Source organism: Nicotiana tabacum, chromosome 9 (assembly GCF_000715075.1).
Source record: "Nicotiana tabacum cultivar K326 chromosome 9, ASM71507v2, whole genome shotgun sequence".
Classification (NCBI taxonomy): domain Eukaryota; kingdom Viridiplantae; phylum Streptophyta; class Magnoliopsida; order Solanales; family Solanaceae; genus Nicotiana; species Nicotiana tabacum.
The window spans coordinates 106,511,659-106,537,057 of NC_134088.1; positions in this window are offsets into that span (position 1 = coordinate 106,511,659).

Genomic DNA, 25,399 nt, shown 5'->3' on the forward strand with positions numbered 1-25,399 from the left:
ATCAAGTTGTTCCATCGGGACCTGCCCAGGTTCTTGAGATTTTCTTTTCTACTCCAGCGCTTCAAAATACCATAGTCCAAATTATGAGTTATTTCGACAGTTTGGCACATGACGGGATGGTTCCTATAGTTCCAACTACTTTTCAGACTGGAGAGGAAGAACACACCCCAACTACTCATATTTCAGAGCATGCCACTGCTATGTTTCAAACTTCAGGGGTTCCGATTATTCCACCGATTGGGGCAGTTCATTCTATTGTTGTGATTAGGTAGAGGTTAAGCATGTTATGTTTGTTAATAAGCAAAAGATAATGGATCAGTTCTAGAAGTTAGATCCTCCACGTATTGGTGGTGATTCCACAGTTTATGCTACGGATTTCTTGGGTAGGTGTCATGAGATTTTGCGCAACTTGGGTCTTGTGAAGTTCAATAGAGTTGATTTCACTACTTTCCAATTTAGAGTGCCAACCAAGAGGTGGTGGAAGACTTATGACAGAGAAGGTCCGGAGGGTTATTTTCTCTTACTTGGACTTAGTTTTCTACTCTATTTCTAGAGAAGTTTATTCCTCTCACCAGAAGGGATAAGTTGCATGGTCAGTTTGAGCATTTGCACTTTGGTTCTATGGCAGTCACTCAGTATGAGATGAGGTTTGTGAAGTTTTCTTGTTATGCAGCTTTCTTGATGCCCACCGAGACTGAAAAGGTAATGAGGTTCAATGAGGGGATTAATTTTGGAATTAAGCTCAATATGGATAGAGAGATAGAAATCGAGACTACTTTCTAGCAGGCAGTGGAGATAGCACGAAGGATTAAGCGCATTCATGATCAGGGAAGAGACGCGGTGAAGGATAAGAGGCCTCGTCATTTAGGAGGATTAAATGGTGCCTCGTCTGAAGGCAAGAGTTATTTTGGTAGAGGCTACTCTCATAGGCCAGTTCACTTAGCACTTCTGACTTCTCATAGTACTCCGATCATTCATAATTTTCATGGTGTCATTCAAGGAAGGCATCGTACAGTACGTCTCCATCTTATAGTTCGTATAGTGGCATTCTGGTCGTTAGGGCTAGACTCAGCCCCAACAACCATACCAGTAAAGTGGTTTCTATGAGTGTGGAGATTTCAGACATCTTAGGCGAAATTTCCCAAGGCTTCAAGGAGGTTTGTCTTAGGGTACTCAGGCTATGATTCCAGCCTCAGTTGTTGTCACGACCCAAACTCCATTAAAGGTCGTGATGGCGCCGAACACAGCTGTCAGGGAAGCCAAAAAATAAATACTTAATTTGGTTCTCATTTTAATATTTTTGAAATCATATTTCCTTCAATTAAATAGTAACAAATGGAATTTACAGAGTAAATAATAATATTTTTCTTTTTAACAATTTCAATACAGGACAACTCATAATCACCCCAAAACCCGGCGTGACAAGTACATAAACATCAACTAGGAATGTAAAATAAAATGCAACACCTGTCTACAATACAATTTAGATAGGAAATACATAAGTAACTCTGAAGGAGACTCTGCTGGCTGCGGATCATAATATAGAATACTGCTCACCTAAGTCCCCGCATTAACCACACATCTGCGCCCACAAGTCCGCTAGACATATATGTACCTGCACAAAAATGTGCAGCAAGTGTAGTATGAGTACGTAAATAATGTATACCCAGTAAGTATCAAGTCTAATCTCGAAGAAGTAGTGACGAGAGGTCGACTTTGACGAACTATGGGTCAATAACATGATAATATGAACTTCTAATTAAGCATAATATACAACAATAAGACTCAGAACAAGAAATAACTGAACAAGTCTCCACCATATTTAAGAGCTTGAATCACTTCTTTTCTTTAAAACATATGATCGCACAAACAATGAATTTATACCAATTATGAAAGGAACTTCCAATTCTATTATCACACACGAATACTACTGAGGACGTTCAGCCCGATCCAACATAAATGTAAACTATGCACTGGCGAGGGTCGAACAGCATGAATCATAGATGCATCTATTACCCCGCTCGCGAATCATACATGTGACGCGGTCAAATATAATTTATAAATAAATCATAACTTTTCTTAATTACCCCGCTCACGAATCATACATGCAACGCGGTCAAATATAAATTATCAATAAATCATAACCTTTTCTTAATTTTCACGCTCGCGAATCATACATGCGACGCGGTCAAATATAAATTTTCAATAAACCATAACTCTTTCTTAATTCTTTTCAAAATAAAGACAATTCGACTTGAAGCTTTTAAATCCTTAAAAGAAATCCTCAACTCAGTTCCATTTGATACAGTTAACAGTTATAATCAAATAACAGTGTCCACAAGCATGGTGTAAACCTAAAACTACCCGGACATAAACAGAAATAGTAGCTATGTACGGACTCTCGTCACTTCGTGCGTACGTAGCCCCCACAAATAACAGCACATATTAATTAAGTTCACCTATGGGATAAGTTCCCTCTTACAAGGTTAGACAAGAGACTTACCTCGCTCTGAAGCTCCATAACCGGCTCCAACCCCACTTTAATACCTCAACCGATGCTTATCGATCCAAAACTATGCAAACAAATATGCAAATCAATCAATGTGTGTTATAATACCCATAATTAATCAATTTAAACAATTTTCCAACTCCGCTCGAAAAGTCGGTAAAATTCACCCTAGGGCCCACGTGCCCGGATTCTAAACTTTTTCGAAGATAAATGTTACCCATAACACCACGAACTCGATTATATGATTTGCTCTCAATTCCATACCCAAATTCGTGGTCAAAATTCAAAAATATAAATTCCTAGTTTTTTCTCCAAAATCCCAAATTTGTACAAATTTTCATGTCTAAATCCATATATAAATCTTGTATTTAACTCACAACTAGTAGAAATCACTTACCTCTTGATGATGGTGGAACCCCTCTAAAAAATGCTCCCAAAAATCGCAATAAGTCCAAATGAGAAATGAGGGAAATGAGCTAAGTCTCGGAATAAAAGCCCTTGCTCCAAACGCTGACGTCGCATTTGCGACGTGTGGCTCGCAATTGCGATGGTCGCATTTGCGACAAAGGCATCGCAAATACGAAGCAAAGTCATTCCTTCCAAGGTCTCATTTGCGACCAAGTTCTTCGCAAATGCGAAGGGGACAACATCGCAAAAGAGACCAACTGTTCGCAATTGCGAACTCCTCAGAAAATCCCCACCCTCTCAAATTCGAACCCCTTCTCGCAAATGTGAGTTCGCAAATGCGATCCATAAACTCGCACTTGCAAGACCTGTAACCCATACCCAAAACCAGCAGAACCAGCACAGCTTTCTCATCCAAATATTGATCTGAAACACACCTGAGGCCCCCGGGACCCCGTCCAGTCACACAAACCAGTCCCATAACATAACACAAACATGCTCGACGCCTCAAATCACATCAAACAACGTCGAATTCATGAATCGCAACCCAATCCAAGCTGAATGAACTTTAGAACTTCAAACTTCTACCTTCGATGCCGAAACCTATCAAATCACTTCCGATTGACCTCAAATATTGCACACAAGTCATAATTGACATTACGAACCTACCCCAGCTTCCGAAATCGGAATCCGACTCCGATATCAAAAAGTCCACTCTCGGTCAAATTTCTAAAATTTATCCAAATTTTCAACTTTCGCCAAATGACTCCAAAATGACCTACTGACCTCCAAATCCACTTACGGATGCGCTCCCAATACCACAATCACCATACGGAGCTATTCCCAGACTCGTAATCCTGAATGGACATCGAGAACATTGAAATACACCTCAACCCAAATTTATAGAATTCCTCCAAAATGTCTAACTTCCACAATAGGCGCCGAAACACTCTCGGGTCATCCAAAACCCGATCCGGACATACGCCCAAGTCTAAAATTATCAAACGAATGTGTTGGAACCTTCAAATCCCGATTCTGAGGTCGTTTACTCAAAATTCACACTTTAGTCGATTCCTCCAACTTAAGGCTTCCGAAATTAGAATTTTCTTCCCAAATCAATTCCGAACTTCCCAAAATTAAATTCCGACCTTACGTACAAGTCATAATACCTGAAGTGAAGCTGCTCAGGGTCTCAAACCGTTGAATGACACGCTAGAGATCAAAATGACCGGTCGGGTTGTTACATTCTCTCCCACTTAAACATATGTTCGTCCGCGAACGTGCTAAGAACTGCTCTGGAGTTGTCTGAAATCGCTGTTTAACACTTCGTGCACCTACTCGTGCTACCGTAACTCAGTTGAACACATTAGCTCGAGCAATTATGAAGATCCTCCCCATTTATTTAGGCAATTAAGCCTTAAAGCCCAATTCCAATATCTGAATTTCTCTACCAGGTCTGTTTCCAACACACGAACACCGTATCCATCATTACATAATGTACCAACACATGTTTGTATACCCTCACTGAATTCTTACCATGCACCGCGTAACTCATTTGCCCAAGGCAATCTTTCCACAGCACAACAACTAAAATTTTCGCTGACTCGAGGCCCGTAGTGTACCTCATGACCAATTTAAGCCTTGCTTTAACTCTCGCAAAACTACCATGACAGAGAAGATGTGTAGAACTCATAACCACCTGTCAAATCACAATTTATGGAGTCTCTCCTCCCGACAAGAGCCATTATCTCATTCTGGACTTAATAACAATATTTACTCTTTAATATGCTTCATATAAATCTGATCGCACTGATTCCAGGTCCGATAATCTTGTCTCACCCATTACAAGTTGTTCAGGCAACAAGCAACCTCAGACACTCCCAAAAGTCTCATATGATGCCACAATATGCCAACAAGCTACACACCCGATTGTGATACATAAGGAAACGAACTCTAGAAAGAACTACTCGACCCACGTAACTAATTTAAACAACCAAAAAGATGTTATGAACCTTCCTCAGAAAATGAGGAGCAAAACACACGATAATAGATATGGGAAACTGTACTCAATATCACACTGTTGTGGCGTGCAACCTGATCCACACATAATACCCGTGGGCCGTGCCACCCGATCCAAACAACATATCTGTGGCGGCATGCCACCCGATCCAACCATAATAATCTAAAGAAAGCTCATATCGAGTTGTAATGCTTATACTCACGAATGCCCGAATATCAACCACAAGCATGCCAAGTGCATAATACAAATTCTGGGGAGACGGGTAGCGTCATACACTATAAGACTCAAGCACAACTAAGGTGCGATATATGATTTATATCTCGAGAGCCATCCTACTCACATAATTCCACCGCTACGCAGGACCTCAACACATTGTACAAATAATCAAGTCGTCTCATAACCCACACGACACAATATAGTATTGCATGAAATAGCTGGCGACGAAATTAACATCCCATGCCTGAATACTCTTCCATAAGGATTGTTATGCTGAATGAACACACCCAGACTAGTGTAGATTACACATCCACATTTGGACCCATCAACGGACCTCAAACCGATTCTGATCACACCATGCTTGGGCAAATAACCTCTCAAGGATCCACAATAACCATTTTCCTCTGACACGCAAGAACAGCCATCGAATTCGAAACAAACTTTCAAAATTCTCAACCAACTGAATAGAGCGCCCTTCAGGCATAATTTCTCAAATTAGCGATAGTACCACAATCTCCATACTTGGTCTCAATCCCTGATCAATTAAGTGACTACAGGTCATACTTATATAATCTTCTTGTGGAATACACTCCCAGGACCTTCCGCACTAGATAACAAGCCTGCACATCCATACCACCGGCCATACAAATGTTGTAAAGAGAATCAAGGATCCTCAAATCAATACACAAAACCTCTTACACATAACACAGAACTCAGGTGACGCTAAAGACAATACCAGCTTGCTTTAAACCTCTAAATCCTTTTCTGCTCGTCCGAGCTTGTGACATTCTTGTCAACACCGAACCGCAACCTTGATCCTCAACTTCCAATTCCCATGTCGCTCACTGCACCTAACATGCCAATATGCGAAAATACAAGAATTTCATCATAACTCCTAAACCACTAATGGAATAAACACTTCAGCATATAGAAACCTTTCACTTAACTCATTTCAGGAGAACCCTTGCAACACGTGACTGAATTCCCATAACCGCGGAAAAATACAAACCTCGAGTAGTGGTCTAAACCATCATAATTTTTCCGGGATCCATCTACACATAACAGGCCATAATACTCGAATGCCTCCAAATAAAATCAATTATGATGGTCGTCAAGCCTCGCACGTACCGCCACAAATCACTAGTATAACTTAACACGCTGAAGAAACTTATCATTGCCACCATCATGCTAATTCAACCATTGCTAACCGATCTGATTGCTTCTAAATATTTTTTACCATAGATTTTCCTTAGAAATAACAATAGCTCTATCCAAATTATATCAAACTCAATCCGCACTCGCCTCGAGTGACCCCATTCCACGAGCCCACATTGTCTCAAAACCCACGAACCATCCCATACCCTCCTTGTGCGCACATTTACATCTTCAACTGGTACACCCATTCTGATATTTCCTTTATGAATCCGAAGTTATTTTCTTTTATTTCTCCGATGCTACACCACAACCCGAAGATAACGTAGAACACTCCAAACCCCCTTCATAATTTGCTGCGAAGGCTCGATACTTAACCATACTACAGACTCAAAATTCTTAGGCACCGCACTTTGAATTTTTGAACCCATTAAAACCATTATTGTTAGTCACCCACTCTGATTTGGTCCCGAATATAATCAATTTCCAAGGCTCTGCTAGCACGTGAATGCCATCTCAAAGAAGCACTCGGCTGAATCACCTTCCTTGAAGCTCACCTTTATGCGAAGAATAAATTCTGAGTCTTCCCAAAACTGAACATGAAACAATAAAGCCCAAGTATAGCACACATTCCTCCAATCCTTTTCTCAAATTACCACTGATGATTTCTTTCCTTAGTCGTAATAACCCACCAATATGCCGAAAACCAGAAACCCCACAAGTAGACAACCATGCAATCCAATCGTAGACGGTGGGGATCTCCCACTTAGCTTTAAGATACCATCACATAATATCGAGCCCGCAACTATTCCTCCTTCTAATTTACCATGATCCTGCACCGTTAACCGCTAAATTCTCAAAATCCTTTTGTTAAGATTTCCCCGAACATTCTGAACCATCAGCGACAATCACCTATTCGACCTCTTACCTGGTACCAAGTAAAATTCTTCGTAGAAGCCCCATCAACACCACACAACCGCTAACATTCTCACAGGATATATCCCACCTGTGGAAATTCCATATCGACATCCTCCAACAATGATGTACCGAGTACTATTACCACAAAACCAATAAACCATCCTGAGCCTGTGCTCGTTCACCAGCTGTACAAGTTTGTTCACTCCCTGTTGACATCAACTAAAGGTGCAACGATACATCCCAACCCGAAGTCATGTTGCATTCCTTTTCATATCAGGAAAACTCATTTCTGTCGCATCCAATCTTCCCCCAGTATAACAACCAACATTCAAAATTAAGTCTGTAGACCTAGTCACTCTCCACCATGAATCCCAAATCACTCCAAACTTTCCTCAAGACGTGTAATTATCCTACCATGTAACTCATATGCTACCTTGCCGCTCTCCCACTTTGGTCAAACCCTCTCCTTTAAGCAACTATTCGACTTTTGTTTCTCACACTTCACCTTCTAGGAACCTAACCACCACAAGACACCTTCCAAATGTCCTTCCTCATCCTTCGTTGTCCGGTTGTTGCCTTAACTCAAAATCTGTCTCTGCAGCACTTGAGCCAATAGATCATTACCCACTTTAAACCTTTTCGAGGATTGTCTTTCTCTAACCATGAATACTGGAAGTACCAATTCGATTCCAAAATTGCTACACTCAGTTATCTCTAACAACCGCATCTCAGGCACCATTTCACAACACCCTGCCCCGAAGGCAAATTGAAGAAGACCATAACATCGGTGAACCTTAACACCTTCAGCAAGGACGATGACACCACATCACAATTGAGAACTTTACCACGCTAAAAAATATCAAGCATCATTACTCCATAAACCCCAAACCTTAACATTCTTAGTCTGATATCCTTTCCCTCCACTGGAAATAAAACACTGAACCTCTGAATCACACATTGAGAAAAACCTCATTTTAATTCATTCACTGCCCCTACACGTAGACAAGTATCCTACCATTACTTTAATACTGTGCGATAACGACTCGTGAACATCATAGCAATTGGTGCATAGCCCCAAAACCATCAAAAATATAGCTACTGAGCTGAGATGACAGAACATCCTTCCACAAGGCAACGACATTAGCCCAAACGAATACGCAGGGAGAAACAACCTGCTCTACACAAGTAGGGCCATTAAAATTCCTCGATTCCAGATTTATAACAAGCGCTTCAAGTCGCATAAGATCGAATAGGAAGGAAATCAAGGCATAAGTCTGAAAGGAATCAAATCGCACGATGAGGAATCAAAAAGGGAAATGCTCCTAAAAACCCTGTAGCCTCTCGAAGATAAGTACAGACGTCTATGTACCGATCCGCAAGACTCTACTAGACTTGCTTATGACTCGTGAGACCTAAGTGAACCTAGTTCTTTGATACCATGTTGTCACGACCCAAAATCCATTAAAGGTCGTGATGGCGCCGTACACCGCTGTCAGGCAAGCCAAAAATAAATACTTAATTTGGTTCTCATTTTAATATTTTTGAAATCATATTTCATTCAATTAAATAGTAACAGATGGAACTTATAGAGTAAATAATAATTTTTTTCTTGTTAACAATTTCAATACAGGACAACCCCAAAACCCGGTGTCACAAGTGCATGAGCATCAACTAGGAATATAAAATAAAATGCAAGACTTGTCCAGAATAAAAATTAGATAGGAAATACATAAGTAACTCTGAAGGAGACTCTGCCGGCTGCGGATAGTAATATAGAATACAGCTCACCTAAGTCCCCGCATTAACCACACCTCTGCGCCCACAAGTCCGCTAGACATATATGTACCTGCACAAAAATGTGCAGCAAGTATAGTATGAGTACGTAAACAACGTGTACCCAGTAAGTATCAAGTCTAATCTCGAAGAAGTAGTGACGAGAGGTCGACTTTGACACTCACTATGGGTCAATAACATGATAATATGAACTTCTAATTAAGCATGATATACAACAGTAAGACTCAGAACAAGAAAATAACTGAACAAGTCTCCACCATATTTAAGAGCTTGAATCACTTCCTTCCTTTAAAACATATGATCACACAAACAATGAATTTATATCAATTATGAAAGGAACTTCCAGTTCTATTATCACACACGAATACCACCGAGGACGTTCGGCCCGATCCAACATAAATGCAAACTATGCACTGCCGAGGGTCGAATGGCACGAACCATAGATACATCTATTACCCCGCTCGCGAATCATACATGCGACGCGGTCAAATATAATTTATAAATAAATCATAACCTTTTCTTAATTACCCCGCTCGCGAATCATACATGCGACGCGGTCAAATATAAATTATCAATAAATCATAACCTTTTCTTAATTTCTATGCTCGCGAATCATACATGTGACGCGGTCAAATATAAATTTTCAATAAACCATAACTCTTTCTTAATTCTTTTCAAAATAAAGACAATTTGAATTGAAGCTTTTAAATCCTTAACTCAGTTCCATTTGATACATTTAACAGTTATAATCAAATAACGGTGTCCACAAGCATGGTGTAAACCAAAAACTACTCGGATATAAATAGGAATAGTAGCTACGTACAGACTCTCATCACTTCGTGCGTACGTAGCCCCCACAAATAACAACAAATATTAATTAAGTTCACCTATGGGGTAAGTTCCCTCTTACAAGGTTAGACAAGAGACATACCTCGCTCCGAAGCTCCATAGCCGGCTCCAATGCTACTTTAATACCTCAACCGATGCTCGTCAATCCAAAACTATGCAAACAAATGTGTAAATCAATCAATGTGTTTTCTAATACCCATAATTAATCAATTTAAACAATTTTCCAACTCCGCTCGAAAAGTCGATAAAATTCACCCTCGGGCCCACGTGCCCGGATTCCAAAATTTTTTGAAGATAAACGTTACTCATAACACCACGAACTCGATTATAGGATTTTTTCTCAATTCCATACCCAAATTCGTGATCAAAATCCAAAATTATAAATTTCTAGGTTTTTCTCCAAAATCCCAAATTTCTACAAATTTTCATGTCTAAATCCATATATAAAACTTGTATTTAACTCACAACTAGTAGAAATCACTTACCTCTTGATGATGGTGGAACCCCTCTCAAACATGCTCCCAAAAATCGCCTAAGTCCAAATGAGAAATGAGCTAAGTCTCGGAATAAAAGCCCTTGCTCCAGACGCAGGCGTCGCATTTGAGACATCTGGCTCACAATTGCGATGTTCGCATTTGTGAAAAAGGCATCGCAAATGCAAAGCAAAGCCATCCCTGCCAAGGTCGCATTTGTCATCGCAAATGCGAAGGGGACAGCATCGCAAAAGCGACCAACTGTTCGCAATTGCGAACTCCTCAGAAAATACCCACCCTCATAAATGGGAACCCCTTCTAGCAAATGCGAGTTTGCAAATGCAATCCATAACCTCGCATTTGTGAGACCTACAACCCAGACCCAAAACCAGCAGAACCAGCACAACATTTTCATCCAAAAATTGATCTGAAACACACCCGAAGCTCCCGGGACCCCGTCCAATCACACAAACCAGTCCCATAACATAACACAAACCTGCTCGAGGTCTCAAATCACATCAAACAATGTCGAATTCATGAATCGAATCCCAATTCAAGCTGAATGAACTTTAGAACTTCCAACTTCTACCTTCGATGCTAAAACCTATCAAATCACGTCCGATTGACCTCAAATTTTGCACACAAGTCATAATTGACTTTACGGACCTACTCCAGCTTCCAGAATCAGAATCCGACATCAAAAATTCCACTCTCAGTCAAACTTCTAAAATTTATCCAAATTTTTAACTTTCTCCAAATAACTCCAAAATGACCTACGGACCTCCAAATCCACTTCTGGACGCGCTCCCAATGCCAGAATCACCATACGGAGCTATTCCCAGACTCTGAATCCTGAACGGATATCGAGAACATTGAAATACACCTCAACTCAAATTTATGGAATTCCTCCAAAATGTCAACTTCCACAATAGGCGCTGAAACGCTCCCGAGTCATCCAAAACCCGATCCGGACATACGACCAAGTCCAAAATCATCATACGAACCTGTTGTAACCTTCAAATCCCGATTCTGATGTCGCTTACTCAAAATTCACACTTAGTTAATTCTTCCAACTTAAGGCTTCCGAAATTAGATTTTTCCTCCCAAATCAACTCCGAACTTCTCAAAATTAAATTCCGACCATGCGTATAAGTCGTAATACCTGAAGTAAAGTTGCTCAGGGCCTCAAACCGCTGAACGATGCGCTAAATCTCAAAATGACCGGTCGAATCATTCACACTACCCACCATCCAGTTAAGGATGAATGCCAACCAACTAGAGTCTAGATGTGGAGATCAACCAGATAGATGTCTTCCTAGATGAGGAGGAAAGACCAGTAAAGGACACGCTTGTTGTTATGTGTAAACGACCCGATCAGGCTTTTTGAGAATTGTAGCCCCGGTCTCCTATTTACTGCTTCGTTGTATTATGGTTATGTGACTTGCCGGGGTGTTTGGTTTTGGTTTAGGGTGAGTTTCGAAGAAAAATGAGACACATAATCCCTAAGTTGGAACCTTAAGTTGATAGAGTTGACCGTAGTTTGACTTTTGTGTACACTACTCCAGAATGGGGTTTTGACGATTCCAATAGCTCGGTATGGTAATTTTAGACTTGGGAGTATGACCGGGTGTTGATTTGGAGGTCCGTAGGTCGTTTTGGCTTGAATTGGAGAAAGTTAGAAAGTTGAAGGTTTAGAAGGTTGGAAAATTTGACCGGGAGTTGACTTTATTTATATCGATGTCGGTTTCCGATTCCAAAAGTTGGAATAGGTTCATCATGTAATTTATGACTTGTGTGAAAATTTTGAAGTTAATTGGAGTTGTTTTGTTATGAATCTGTATTAGTTTCCAAATTCGGAAGTTCATAAGTTCATTAGGCTTGAATCGATGTACGGTTCATGGTTTTAGCGTTGTTTGATGTGATTTGATACTTCGATCGTGTTTGTATGATATTTTAGTACTTGTTGGTATATTTGGTTGAGGTCCCGGGGGCCTCGGGTGTAATTTAGATCATGTTCGGCACAATTTGGAACCTTGAAGAACTACTGATTTTCCGTTGCAGGTTTCCTTATACGCTATCGTGAGTAGGTTATCGCGATCGCGAAGAGTTGTTGGCGACTGGTGGAAGATTTTTCTATGCAATCGCGAGAAGAAATTCGCGATCGTAGAGCTTTGGCATTTAATGAATCGCGAAATCTTATGTTGGGTTGCGTCCGCGAAGAAGAAAGGAGGGGACTGCGGGTCCACGCGTTTTTGTTCTTTGCGTTCGCGTGAAGGTTTTCGCGACCGCGTAGCTTTTGGAGTTTGTGAGTCGCGTTCGAGCGTGAAGTTTCATATTCGCGAAGAGTTAATTTGGCAGCCTGTGAATTTGTGCTTCGGGATCACAAAGCATTTCCCGCGATCGCAAAGAAAAACAACTGGGCAGAATTTAAGTTTTCAAAAACGAGGGTTTCATCTCATTTTTCATAATTTGGACCTAGATAGCTCGGTGTGTGGCGATTTTTTGAGAGTTTTTCCATAAAATCATTAGGGTAAGTGATTCTAACCCGGATTGGACTATATTTCATGAATCTATTGTTATTTTCATCATCTAATGAGTGATTTGAGTTGGAAATTTGAGAAACATTGTGAAAATTTCCTAGACTAAATTTTGGGGTTTTGAAAGGCGATTTGAGGTTGGATTTGAGTAATTCTTATATGCTTCGACTCGTTATCGAATGGGTGTTCAGATTTTGTAAATTTGGTCAGGTTTCGACATACGGGTCCAGGTTGACTTTTTGAGTTGACTTTTTATTTCTTTGCAAAGATCGTAAGTTTATTGTTCGAAATTGTTTTCTATAGTTTATATTTATGGTATGAAGTTGTTTTAGCTAGATATAGGGGGTGTCAATGGTTCGGTTCGACCGGTTATTTTATAAAATTTGTACCATACTAATTTTTCAATTATTCTATTATGTATAACCAAAATTAGACTTTTTGAAACCGTCTCAATCATGTCGGTTTCTCTCTGGTATCGGTACGGTTTGGTAAATTTTTGGTAATATTTTTAAATGTCATGTAAAAATCACTAGTAGAAATAGAATACAATAACATACGTACTTTTATAGGACTTACAAAAATTCTGTAGATATTTTTAAAGTTTAAAAGATGATGAATTAAGAAAATATGAAAGATTGATAGAGTATGGATTCATCAATAATTATACATGGACGTAAAAGAAACCAAACAAATAAAAAGAAAATATATCACACAAGTGGAAAGATATTAACTAAGGTAGGATTCAAGAATAAAGTCTACAGTAGATTAAAAATTCAAAAGAAAATCTAAAGCATACGAAAGGAAACATATTCAATACATTGTAGCAATACCTTGACTCTTGCTAGTGAATATGCAAGAAATAATTTAGTTTCAATAGGAGTAGCATAATAGGTTTGGGAATTATGATTTTGAGTTTAACTACTTGTTGGCTTGTAACTGCTTCATAATTCCAAAGCATAAGAAACAATTTAATGCTTTATTATTTTAAAACTTAATATATAAATATATTTTTCACATTGTAAATTTATTCGGTATGGTTCGATATTTGTTTGATTTATTTTCATAAAATAAAAAACCAACCTTGATTGTCGGTACGGTTATAGATTTATATAAAAACCTACAGTTTTATTAACAGAAACCTAAAAATCGGCACGGTACGGTACGGTTTGGTCAATTTAATTAGTTTTTAAATATTCATTTACTCCCCTAGCTAGATTCGATCCGTTTGAACTTGGATAATCGAGGAAAATGCCTACTAGTGAATTGAGTTAGCGTGTTTTGAGATGAGTGTTTTGCCTAACTTTGTATGAGGGAATTACCTCTTAGGATTGGTGTTGGTTTGTGATAATTGTCATATGTGAAAGTCGTGTACGCAAGGTGACGAGTGTGTACACATGCTAAATGTGGAAATTTACCGGTTTTAACTATGTAGATTCCTTTCATGCCTTAATTGAGTTACCGTGACATGTTATATACATCATCATTAGCCTATCTTCACAAGATCTAGTTGTCTTATCCCTTACTTGTTAATTTCTCTATATGTTTAGTTGAAGTTCTTGCTCCCTTCATTATTTATTCATTTTTTAATTGTTGAGATCTTTACTTGAAGTTGTTAAGTGTGGAATATCTTGTTGTTGAAATTGGTATTGAGTATAAGGGTCGTGATTTACTTTGAGGCAAAGTTGTAAAGTTATGAAATACTATTCTTGTTGAGTTATTCACTTCCGCTTGTTATTGTTGAGACTCTTGCATACATTGTGATTGATCCATGGGCTATGTATTGTGAAAACAATGTTGTTGTTGATTTCTCTGACAAGTTGTGATATTGGAAACTTAAGGTACGATTTGTGATACGTTGTGATATTGATACGCATGCGGTGGTATAAGATTTTGGGGTTGAAACTCATGCGGTGAGATAAGGTGGCTTTGATACGCGTGTTGCTAGTAGGGGAACTACTTGAAGCCACGCAGTGTGATAAGGTGGGCTAAAACGCGGGAAGCTATTTCGGAAAAAATAATTTTCAAAACTAAATGCAAGGCTTTGAGGTGATATAAGGAAAGGTTATGAATTATTTTGTGATTGGAGACTACGTGGCGGTACCTCGGTAGTGACTCTTGTTGATACTTCTCGATTACTTCACTTGTGTTTGGTTGTTTCATTAACATACCTTATTTTCTTCCATGATGCATTATTTGTCTTAGTCAGTGTAGTTAATCTTGGTATATTTCTTACTTCTTCCATTTCAATTGTTATTATTATTGCACTGTTAATTATGCATTCTTTTCTTATTTATTCCAGTAGGGCATTGACCTGACATCGTCACTACTCTACCGAGGTTAGGTTTGGCACTTACTGCGTACTGTTGTGGTGTACTCATGTTATGCTTCTTCACATTGTTTAGTGCAGATCTAGGTACCTCCTACCAATCCAGGCACCAGATAGGCGAGCTCAGTTCGGAGACTTCAAGGTATACCTGCCGGCATCCGCAGGCCTCGGAGTCCCCCTCTACCTAGACTATTTTATTTCCTTATCCTTTTATAGACATTAATGTATAGGGATGTTCAGTGCCATCTTATAGAGCTTGTGACTTGTATGCGCTGAGTTTTGGGAAGTTGTATATACTGAGTTGCAAAGTTTCTTTATTTTAGTTGTTGAGTTATTGAGACTCTAATCATTATTTCAGTTATCTCTGCATGAATGTTAGGTTTACCTAGTCTTAGAGACTAGGTGCCATCACGATATCCTACGGAGAGAAATTAGAGTCGTGATAAGTTTGTATCAGAGCTCTAGGTTCATAGGTGTTATGAGTCACAAAAAAGTTTAGTAGAGTCTCGCAGATCGGTACGGGGACGTCTGTACTTATCTTCGGGAGGCTATGGAACTTTTAGGTAAAGTTTCACTTCTTTGATTCCTTATCGTGCGAATTTGTTGACTTCGAAATTCTAAATCTATGTCTTTCTATTTTCTCACATATGGTGAGGACATGTACAACTAGATCTGATAATTGGACACCCGCACCCCCTGCTAGAGCCATGAGAAGCCGGGACTGGGACAAAGGCTGAGGACGGCCACGTGGTGCAGCCAGAGTACCTACCCGAGCTACTACAGAGGAGCCACTAGTAGCTCCAGTTGTAGGGCAGGCACTTGACACGCCTGTTCCTACCCCTGCATTTTAGGAGACTATCGCCCAGTTTTTGAGTATGTTCGGCACTCTAGCTCAGGCGGCGTTGATTCCACTTGATCCTGCCACATCTTAAGCCGAGGGAGGAGCACAGACTCCCGCAGGCCGTAACCCAGAGCCGCTGGTCCAGGTTGACCAGGTCCCAAAGTTCATACCAGTGCAGCCGATCGTTCCAGTTCAGCCCAAGCTTAGGGCAGTAGTATTTGAGGATGAGCAAATCAGGCTCGAGAGGTGCAAAAAGTACCACCCTCATACTTTCAGCGTCTTAGCTTCAGAGGACGCACAGGGATTTCGTGAGGAGTGCCATAATATCCCCCGTACTATGGGTATTGTGGAGTCGAGTGGGGTTGCTTTCACTAAGTTCCAGCTTAAGGGAGCGGCTTATCAGTGATGGCGAGCGTACGAGTTAGGTAGCCCAGCCGAGGCAGCTTCACTCACCTGGGCTCACTTCTCAGAGATGTTCATCAAGGAGTTTGTTCCCCAGAGCCTTCATGTCACACCCCGAACTCGGGGAGCACGAACGGCGCTCAACTGAGTGAACCCAGTCGAGCAAGCCTATTAGATTTCCTTCTACCCAAACTCATCCATGAATAAAGAGGAGATGCACTCCATTAATCAAACACTGAAAAGATTTCATTAACAATCCCATTTCATTAAAATTAGCAGCTTCGTTCATAATTTCCAAAAGATTACACGTTTATAGATATAATGAAAAACATATTTGCCAAATACCAACATTTATAGTTCAATTCCCCACATCAAACACCACCCACAACTTGTTTTTGGAGCCTCTAAGTACAACAGAAGAGTAGTATGAAAGTGTCGGAAACAATGCCCCGGCTATACCTCAAACACAATATACAAGGAACAAAAGATACATGACCCCTAAATGAAGTGGGGCGCACCAAGTCAGCTGGGAAGAGGGTGTATTGCTATCACTGATCAATGTCTCCTGTTGTGAAACCACATGCATCCATTGAAGATGCAGCGCCCTGGCAAAAGGGACATTAGTACATATGGAATAGTAATAGTATGTAAAGCTAACTGTCCTCTTTCAAAATAGAATGCCAATGTAAGAAAGGGAAAACCATGAGAACAACAATCAACAATCAATGATATCCTAATGCCAAGTTAAAACATACTAATTTCCAATATATGAAGATAATACTGCAAAGATCATAATAAAAATATGAAGATAATATTTTATTTTTGGTTGGGAGATCTTTAGTATCAATATGTCACTATTCATAATATCATTATTCACAATACCAATGCCACCGTACTTTTAGCACGAAGTCCGATCACGACCCGATTGGCTAGGCCATCTCATTCTAGACATCAACCATAATCACAATTTCAATAACAATTTCCAGCACAATCACCACCATGTGTGCGGCATGGCGTCCGATCACGACCCGATCGGCTAGGCTGTCTCATTCGAGACATCAACCATAATCACAATTTCAATTACAATTTCCAGCACAATCACCACCATGTGTGCGGCATGGCATCCGATCACAACCCTATCGGCTTGGCCGTATCATTCGAGACATCATCCTTTTATACCAATCATCTTAATTCATACTTCTTTCACATCTTTTCATTTCACTGGCACTAGTGGCCACAATTTTAAAATCATTCCTACACCGGCATGTGTAGTTTCAGGGTTAGGTTATTTCAACCTATCCTTCCTCGGTGACTAACGATACTCCCAAAAATATTTTTTGATTAGCATACAAATGAAATAACAATACAAATGCATTTACCTCATAACTTTTCATACCGTATATAGCCTCGTTGGCACTTTTAATCACTTACAACATCATTATTTCATTGGCTCTTTTGGCCATACATATGATTCATCATTCATGGCACGGTGGCCGTATTTCATATTCCACACTTACATTTCTTTCATTTCATGGATCATCATCATAAATATCAACTAAGGGTGGCAAGTGGGTCGGTCTGGGACCGGGACCGCGGGCCAAGTGGGCTAAGTGGGTCAGGACCGGTAGGACTGCTAGAGGTGGGCTTGGGCCGGTCTCGTGGGTCGGTTCTTGCCTTTGAACCGTTAGGACCGGGACCGTTTGGCCCGCCAAGGGATCGGGACCGAAAATTCCCACTTAATCTTCTGACCGTTACCCATTTAAAATGTAGTCGTTATTGCTGCCAAAATAGTTGTTGGCTATTTATAAAATAGTCATTTAACCTCCCCAACTTTGTTTTAACCCCAAACTTTTTATAATTACACTTTTTCCCTATTTTCAACTATAAATATCCCCTCATTCTTTCATTTTTCTTACAAAATCAATATCAATCTATCACAATCTCTCTCTAATTTTCTTCTATACTTGCTACTATTGCTTACTTTATTCCACATATGATACTCCTGTTACTGCCCCTATGTTTTCTAGACAACCTACAAAACGGACGGAAACATCTCCTGTTTGACCATTTTTACTCAACTTATTCCACAAAATAAGGCTAACTGTAAAACTTGTGGTATGGAGTTAGCTTTTAAATATTTTATAAGTGGCGATGACCAAGCTACTTTTTCGCCACCAGCAACGGAAATTCCTCCGGTCCTTGAAGGATTTTTGAAGTTTGTAAAAGATACCATGTAACTTGTATGAACAAAAATTAGTATGTATTTGTAACTTGTATTTTGGTACATCTTGATTAGTTTCTTTTTCTTCTCAATTGTGGTATTAACACCTGGTTGTGCTCATTCCATAGGGGGAGGAAGACTAAAAAAGATATTGCCATATTTTTTTAATGCTATAATAAAATTACAAGGCATTGCTTTGAATAACTCTTTACAATATTTTTGTCTTTAAATTTAAATTAAAACATTTAAGTCACAATTCTATAATAAATTTAGAAGGTATTGGCTTAGATATTTCTTTAACATCTTTTGTCTCTAATTTCTATTTAATATTTTTTTAAAAAAATTAATATTTAGCCGTTGGGCCCACTTAGTCCGCAGGCCCCGCACGTTTAATCTGGGACCATGAGTTCGTGTGCCCAGTCCTGGACCGTTTTCAATAAAAAGACCGTTTAGCCCGGGACCATAGGCCCATTTATTTAAGGACTGGGACCGGTTAGACCGGCCCACTTAGCCCGTTTAGGGCCCGGACCGGCCAACATACCACCCCTAATATCAACAAATAGAATATCCCAGAAATCACAACTTTAGGTTCAGTAGTAATGAAGACTTTAAACACAATGAATTTCTTTATAATAAATGGAGAAAAATGATTGGCAGTCGAAGCACAAGTTAAAATCCTAAAAAAGTAACGCATCATTTATTCTTGAAATACTTTTCCCCGAAAAAGGGCAATACACAATTTCAACTCATGGATGTATGTAACGACCCGACCGGTCGTTATGAGAATTTAAGTCTCGTTCGGCGGCATAAGGCCCTGAGCAGCTTCATATTATGTGTATTGACTTGCGTGCGTGATTGAATTCGGTTACCGGTTGTTTCGGAGTGACTTGGGACACTTAGTCTCTAAAACGGAAGCCTAAGTCTTAGGATTTTTGACCGTAATCGGAACTATGTGAAGACGACTCCGGAATGGAGTTTCGTCGGTTCCATTAGCTCTGTTGGGTGATTTTGGACTTAGGAGCGTGTCCGGACTGTAAATCCGAGGTCTATAGCTGATATAGGCTTGAAATGGCAAAAGTCAAATTTTGGAGATTTGAACCGGAAGTGGACTTTTTGATATCGGGGTCGGAATGTGATTTCGAGAGTTGGAACAGCTCCGTTATGTTATTTGGGACTTGCCTGCAAAATTTGATGTCATTCTGGGTTGATTTGATAGGTTTCGGCACGGGTTTTAGAAGTTGAAAGATTTGAAATTTATAAGTTCGATTCATGGTACGATGCGTAGTTTCATCATTAGTTAATGTGATTTGAAGGCTCGACTAAGTTCGTATGGTGTTTTAGGATTGGTTGGTATGTTTGGTTGAGGTCCCGGGGGCCTCGGGTGAGTTTCGGGTGCTTAACGGATTAAAAGTTTGATTTGTGTTACTGCTAAGTCTTCAGGCTTCTGGTATTTTCGCACGTGCGGAGAGGCAAGTGCAGAAGCGGAAAAGTGGAGGAGTTCCAGGGGTCGCAGGTGCGAGGAAAATTCCGCATCTGCGATGCCCGAAGATGCGAAGATTGAGACGCATGTGCGAGAAGAGCTGGACTTGACAGTCTCCGCAGGTGCGGAGAAATTGTGCGCATTAGCGGCTCCGCAGAAGAGAGAGGAAGCGCAGGTGAAGTTTGGACGTGCGCACCTGCGGTCGCGCAGATGCGACTAATTATGCGCAGGTGCGGTCATGCCTGGGCAGAAAAGAGAAATTCGAAGGTTTGGTTTCATTCTTCGTTTTTGGACTTGAGAGCTCGGAATTTGGCGATATTTCAAGGGATTTTCAGAGGAAGCTTTGGGGTAATGATTCCTAACTCGTTTTTGGTTGTATTGCATTAATCTATAGTTGTTTTCCCCATTTAGTTTCGGATTTTTGGGGTTGAAATTGGGAAATATTGGAAGAACTTCTTCAATAAAGATTTCGAGTTTTGAAAGGGAATTTGTGGTCGGATTTGAGTAATTCTTATATGGTTAGACTCGTGAGTGAATGGGTGTTCATATTTTGTGATTTTTACCCGATTCCGAGACGTGGGCCCGGGTCGACTTTTCAGGGCAAATTTCGAAATTTTTGTTAAAATATTAATTTCATTAATTAGATGAGTCTATTATCGTTGTATTTATGATATGCAATTGTGTTTGGTTAGATTTGGACCATTCGGAGTCGGATAATTGAGGAAAGGGCATTCTTACGGAGTGTTTGAGCTTGGTTCGAGGTAAGTATCTTGCCTAACCTTGTGGGGGGGGGGAGGGGGGAGGGGGATTTTCCCCTTAGGATTTGAGTCTTCTATGTTGATTGTAGTTCATGCACGCGAGGTGACGAGTGCGTGCTCGGACTTATTTGTGAAAAGTTGGCCTTTTAGGATTCTTAGGTCCTTATATTCATTGAGTATGAAGTTGTTCTTGATATGACTAAGTTCTTATTTACTAGTTTCGCCTCTACATGCTTTAATTAAAATTAATTGCTTTCAGGATTTACTCTTATTGCCTATTTGACTCTTATTTGACTTAACTGAAGATTTTACCTCCTCTATTGTCATGCTATCTTTTCATAACTGCTTATCTTTATTTGAAATTATTATTGTATCATCTTATAATTTGTTCAGTCTTAATTGAGGTTATGATTATCTTTCCGCTGCTTATCCTTAATTAAATTATTGAAAATTCTTAGTAATTTCTCAACCTTAAAAGAAGTTTTAGATATCCTATGTCTTAGTCGACTTGTTTTATTTGGAATTATTTGACTCGTGTTAGTTTCCCTGTTGTTGAAATGTATATTGTCGGATCGTTGATACACATTAGTTTCCCCTTTGTTGAGTTGTTCTCTTTACGCCTATCATTCTTTACTGTGGTTGTTCATTGTGATTTGGTCCCACATTTTCCTGTGATTTAAAAGTTCTTGAGTTGATTTACTTGTCGTACTTTGTATTATTGTCATTGTTGTTATTGTATTTGTTGTGGTGATGCACGAGGTTTCTGCCGTGCGGTTGTTATTATTGTGATGCACGAGATTTCTGCCGTGCGGTTGTTATTATTGTGATGCACGAGGTTTCTGCCGTGCGGTTGTTGTTATGGGGTTGCACGAGGTTTCTTTTGTGCTATTGTTACTATTGATATTTGCACATGTGGCGAGACAAGGTGGGAACATTATTATGCATGTGTGGCGAGACAAGGTGGGCATTTATGTTACTATTGCACACGTGGCGAGACAAGGTGGGCTGTGTCAGAGATTTATTTGTGATGATTTATGGCCTGGGGGCATTCTTGTTGCTGATATTTGTGTAGTGGTATATGTACCTGTGTGAGCTTTATCTGGTGAAAGCTGTGAGAAAATATTCTACGTGTTGTCTGTTCTTCTTCTTCCTTATTCTTATTTGCCGGTATGGGCTATGTTATGACACTTGCACAAGCATACACGTAGTTAAGCACTCTTATCGGATAAGAGGTGTTCTTGATATTGTTGAGCATAGATGCTCACCCTTGTTTACTTGTCTTCTATGTGAGAATGGCTCTATTGGCACGTGAGTCATCAGTGTGGTTATGAGGTGTTATGAGGGCACAGGATGCCAAGTGTCAGGGTTCAGGTATTGAGACCCGTGAGTTGTGAATTGTCCGAGGTTCGGTGCCTCGTGGAGTTGTTGACTAAAACCTGATGTAAAAGCGGTTGTAATTACTGAGTTATTACTTGTCCTTGCTGTATTCATGATTCCGGATTTAGGTTGTGTTCCATTCACTTTGTCTGCGTCATTTTCATGATATTCCTCTGATACTTGTTGTTTCTTGCTTTAATGACATTACTGTATTGTGAGCCATATTTCATAGTCTTTATGTATATATCATACTTCTGTTATTCATGTGCTTATATATGTTCAGTTATTAGACCAGTGGGTGTCTTGACTGTTCCTCATCACTACACCACCGAGGTTAGTCTTGATACTTACTGGGCACCGTTGTGGTGTGCTCATGCTACTCTTCTGCGCATATTTTTGTGCAGATCCAGGTACTTGTTCGTTAGCTAGCTGTGTGGACTGTTGCTGTGGAGACTCAAGGTAAACCTGCTGCTGCGTTCGCAGGCTTCGGAGTCGCCTTCCAGTTTTTGTTTTGCACTATTTATCCTTACTTCTCGACTGTTGTATTTAGAAGTTTTATAGCAAACACTCTGTAGAGATTATGACTTGTACTACAGGTTTTGGGAATTTTAAGAGATTCTATTTAAATAATGTTTTTTAAAATTATTGTTAGGCTTACCTAGTCCTTAAGACTAGGTGCCATCACGATACCCAGACAGAGGGAGAATTGGGTCGTGACAATATATAACAACGCAAAACAAATCGAAAATACTTACAAAGCGTAGCATTAGTTAAAACAGCCACATATGGGCATCACTTAAGTACATAAGCTTTTAGGCAATTCTATTTTCGAAATAATTTTGGAACAGTTGAATCAAAGCTCATTTCATAATCCTTCTCGCATCATCTCATTTCATTGGCACCACTAGCCACAAGTATAATTTTCGTTCTTGGCACGGTGGCCACAATTTATATCACCAACTCACTTCTTTCACTTTCGAGCATCTTTATGCATTATCAACAACAAGGAATTTCCAATCAAGACTTTAGGTACACATATGCGCAATTATGAGTCTTTAACACATCGAGATTTTCTCCCACAATTTGGCATACTAGCTTTCATTTGAAACACTACTCAAAGCCATAACATTTTAATACACATATCATTCTTGAACACATTCCCGAAGGATAACATAATGAGATAGGGACATTTAGAACACATTTTTAATACATAACTCTCGACACTTTGCTTACTCGGGACATTCGAATTTATAGGGAACAACTCAAAACATGAGAATAAGGAACTTGAGCCAACCATACGTGAAACTTACGGGAACATCATGGAATTCCATTCTAAGAGAGTAGTTTAGCCAACATACCTGAAATTCGCCCCTTAATGATACTACAATGATCCACTACACTAAGAAACTTTAATCTACAATAACAACATCCAATGGGAACAACATTAGTAACAAATTCCATAGTTTAGGCCATTTCCATTTTATCAAACACCTAGTAGAATGAATCTCTACGCCTCTTAATCATAGAATTAGTTCATACAATTACTACCATTTACTAATAATTTATCCCACCGTCATTCTTAAGCAATTTATAACTTCCAACATCATATACATGACCATCCATCCACACCCAACCAACAAAATTCCATCAAATAATCACCTTTCAATCTATGCAATGGTTATGTATTTAAATCAGGAACTTATGGCTTCCAATCATCATACCACAAGTTCCAATACTTAATTCATACTTATATTCTCATAATATATCCATGCATGTAAGTCCAAGGGTGTAGTATTACCTTTTGGAAGAAATCTTGCAAAACCCTTCTTTGAGTTCTTGAAGAATTACTTGAAGATATTTGTATTTTATGGAGGATTGAGTTAGTTCTAGGGTGGAATTGATGGAATGAAACACAAAATTAGTAGGTATTACTCACCTTGAAGATGGGTGGAGTTGGAGTTCTTGAGAGAGTGGAGGAAAATCCCAAAGTTTGGCCAAGAGAAATGGGGAAAATGAACCCCAAAATGAGTATATAGTGTTTCGAGCGCCACATGTGGTGTGGGGCGCTGCCTGTGGCGCTGGTTCCAGAACATCAAAATTTCCAGCGCTAGGGATAGCGCCCCATGCTACCATGGGCGTTGGCGATGGGAAATCATTTTTATTTCGCCCAAAAACGGGCATAACTCTCTCAGACGATGTTCGAATTCGACGATTCTTTTTGCTATGGCTTCGTAATTTTCATACGGATCTAATGCTTTAATCAAAACCGAATTTGGAGCAAATTTTCTTAATGTCATACCACTTATACTTGAAGAAACACCATCAAAACATTCTAGAAATATCCAAATTAAATTCCGGTCATACGCCCGAATCCAAAATCACCATCCGGCCTAACGGAATCATCAAAACTCTGTTACGAGGTTGAATATAAAAACAAACTCAAACTTGGTCATAATACAGCATATGAAGCTACTCAAGACTTTAAATAGTTGAAAGGAGTGTAAATTTTCAAAACGACAAGTCGGGTCGTTACATTCTCCCCCACTTAAGATCATTCGTCCTCGAATGAGGAGTAGAGTCCATCCCCAAACACTCAACATAACTGGTTTCTTCTTCCACACATCTTAAGCTCCCATATTTGACTAACTCCCAATTTTTTTCAGAAATTTCGGCAGAGTCTCCTGAAATTGGGCCTATCCACCTGTCAGAAAATCCCAAAAACCAATCCTAACAACATATCCATAACTCAACAAAGTATCACAATATATATCAACAACACTAATCTCAGCATTATAGGTACAACATTATCAAAATGATGTTTGGACATGAACTACACATTTTTAAATCATAACACCTAGAAAGTACCTTTCAAATCAAAACCAATTGCTATACAATGAATCAAGCGAAAATATTTTCTTTCCACAACACTTTCGGCCTTCAAGGTGACCTTATCGACTCACAGACTTCGCCATAACACCCGATGGAGGCAATCTCAACTTCCGGACTTATCTAACAAGGATGGCAAATATATACCCCTCATAATCCAATTATCCATTAACTTGACCTTTACTAGCTTTCACCGGAATGATAGACAGAGGATTTACAACTACCTCCTTAGACA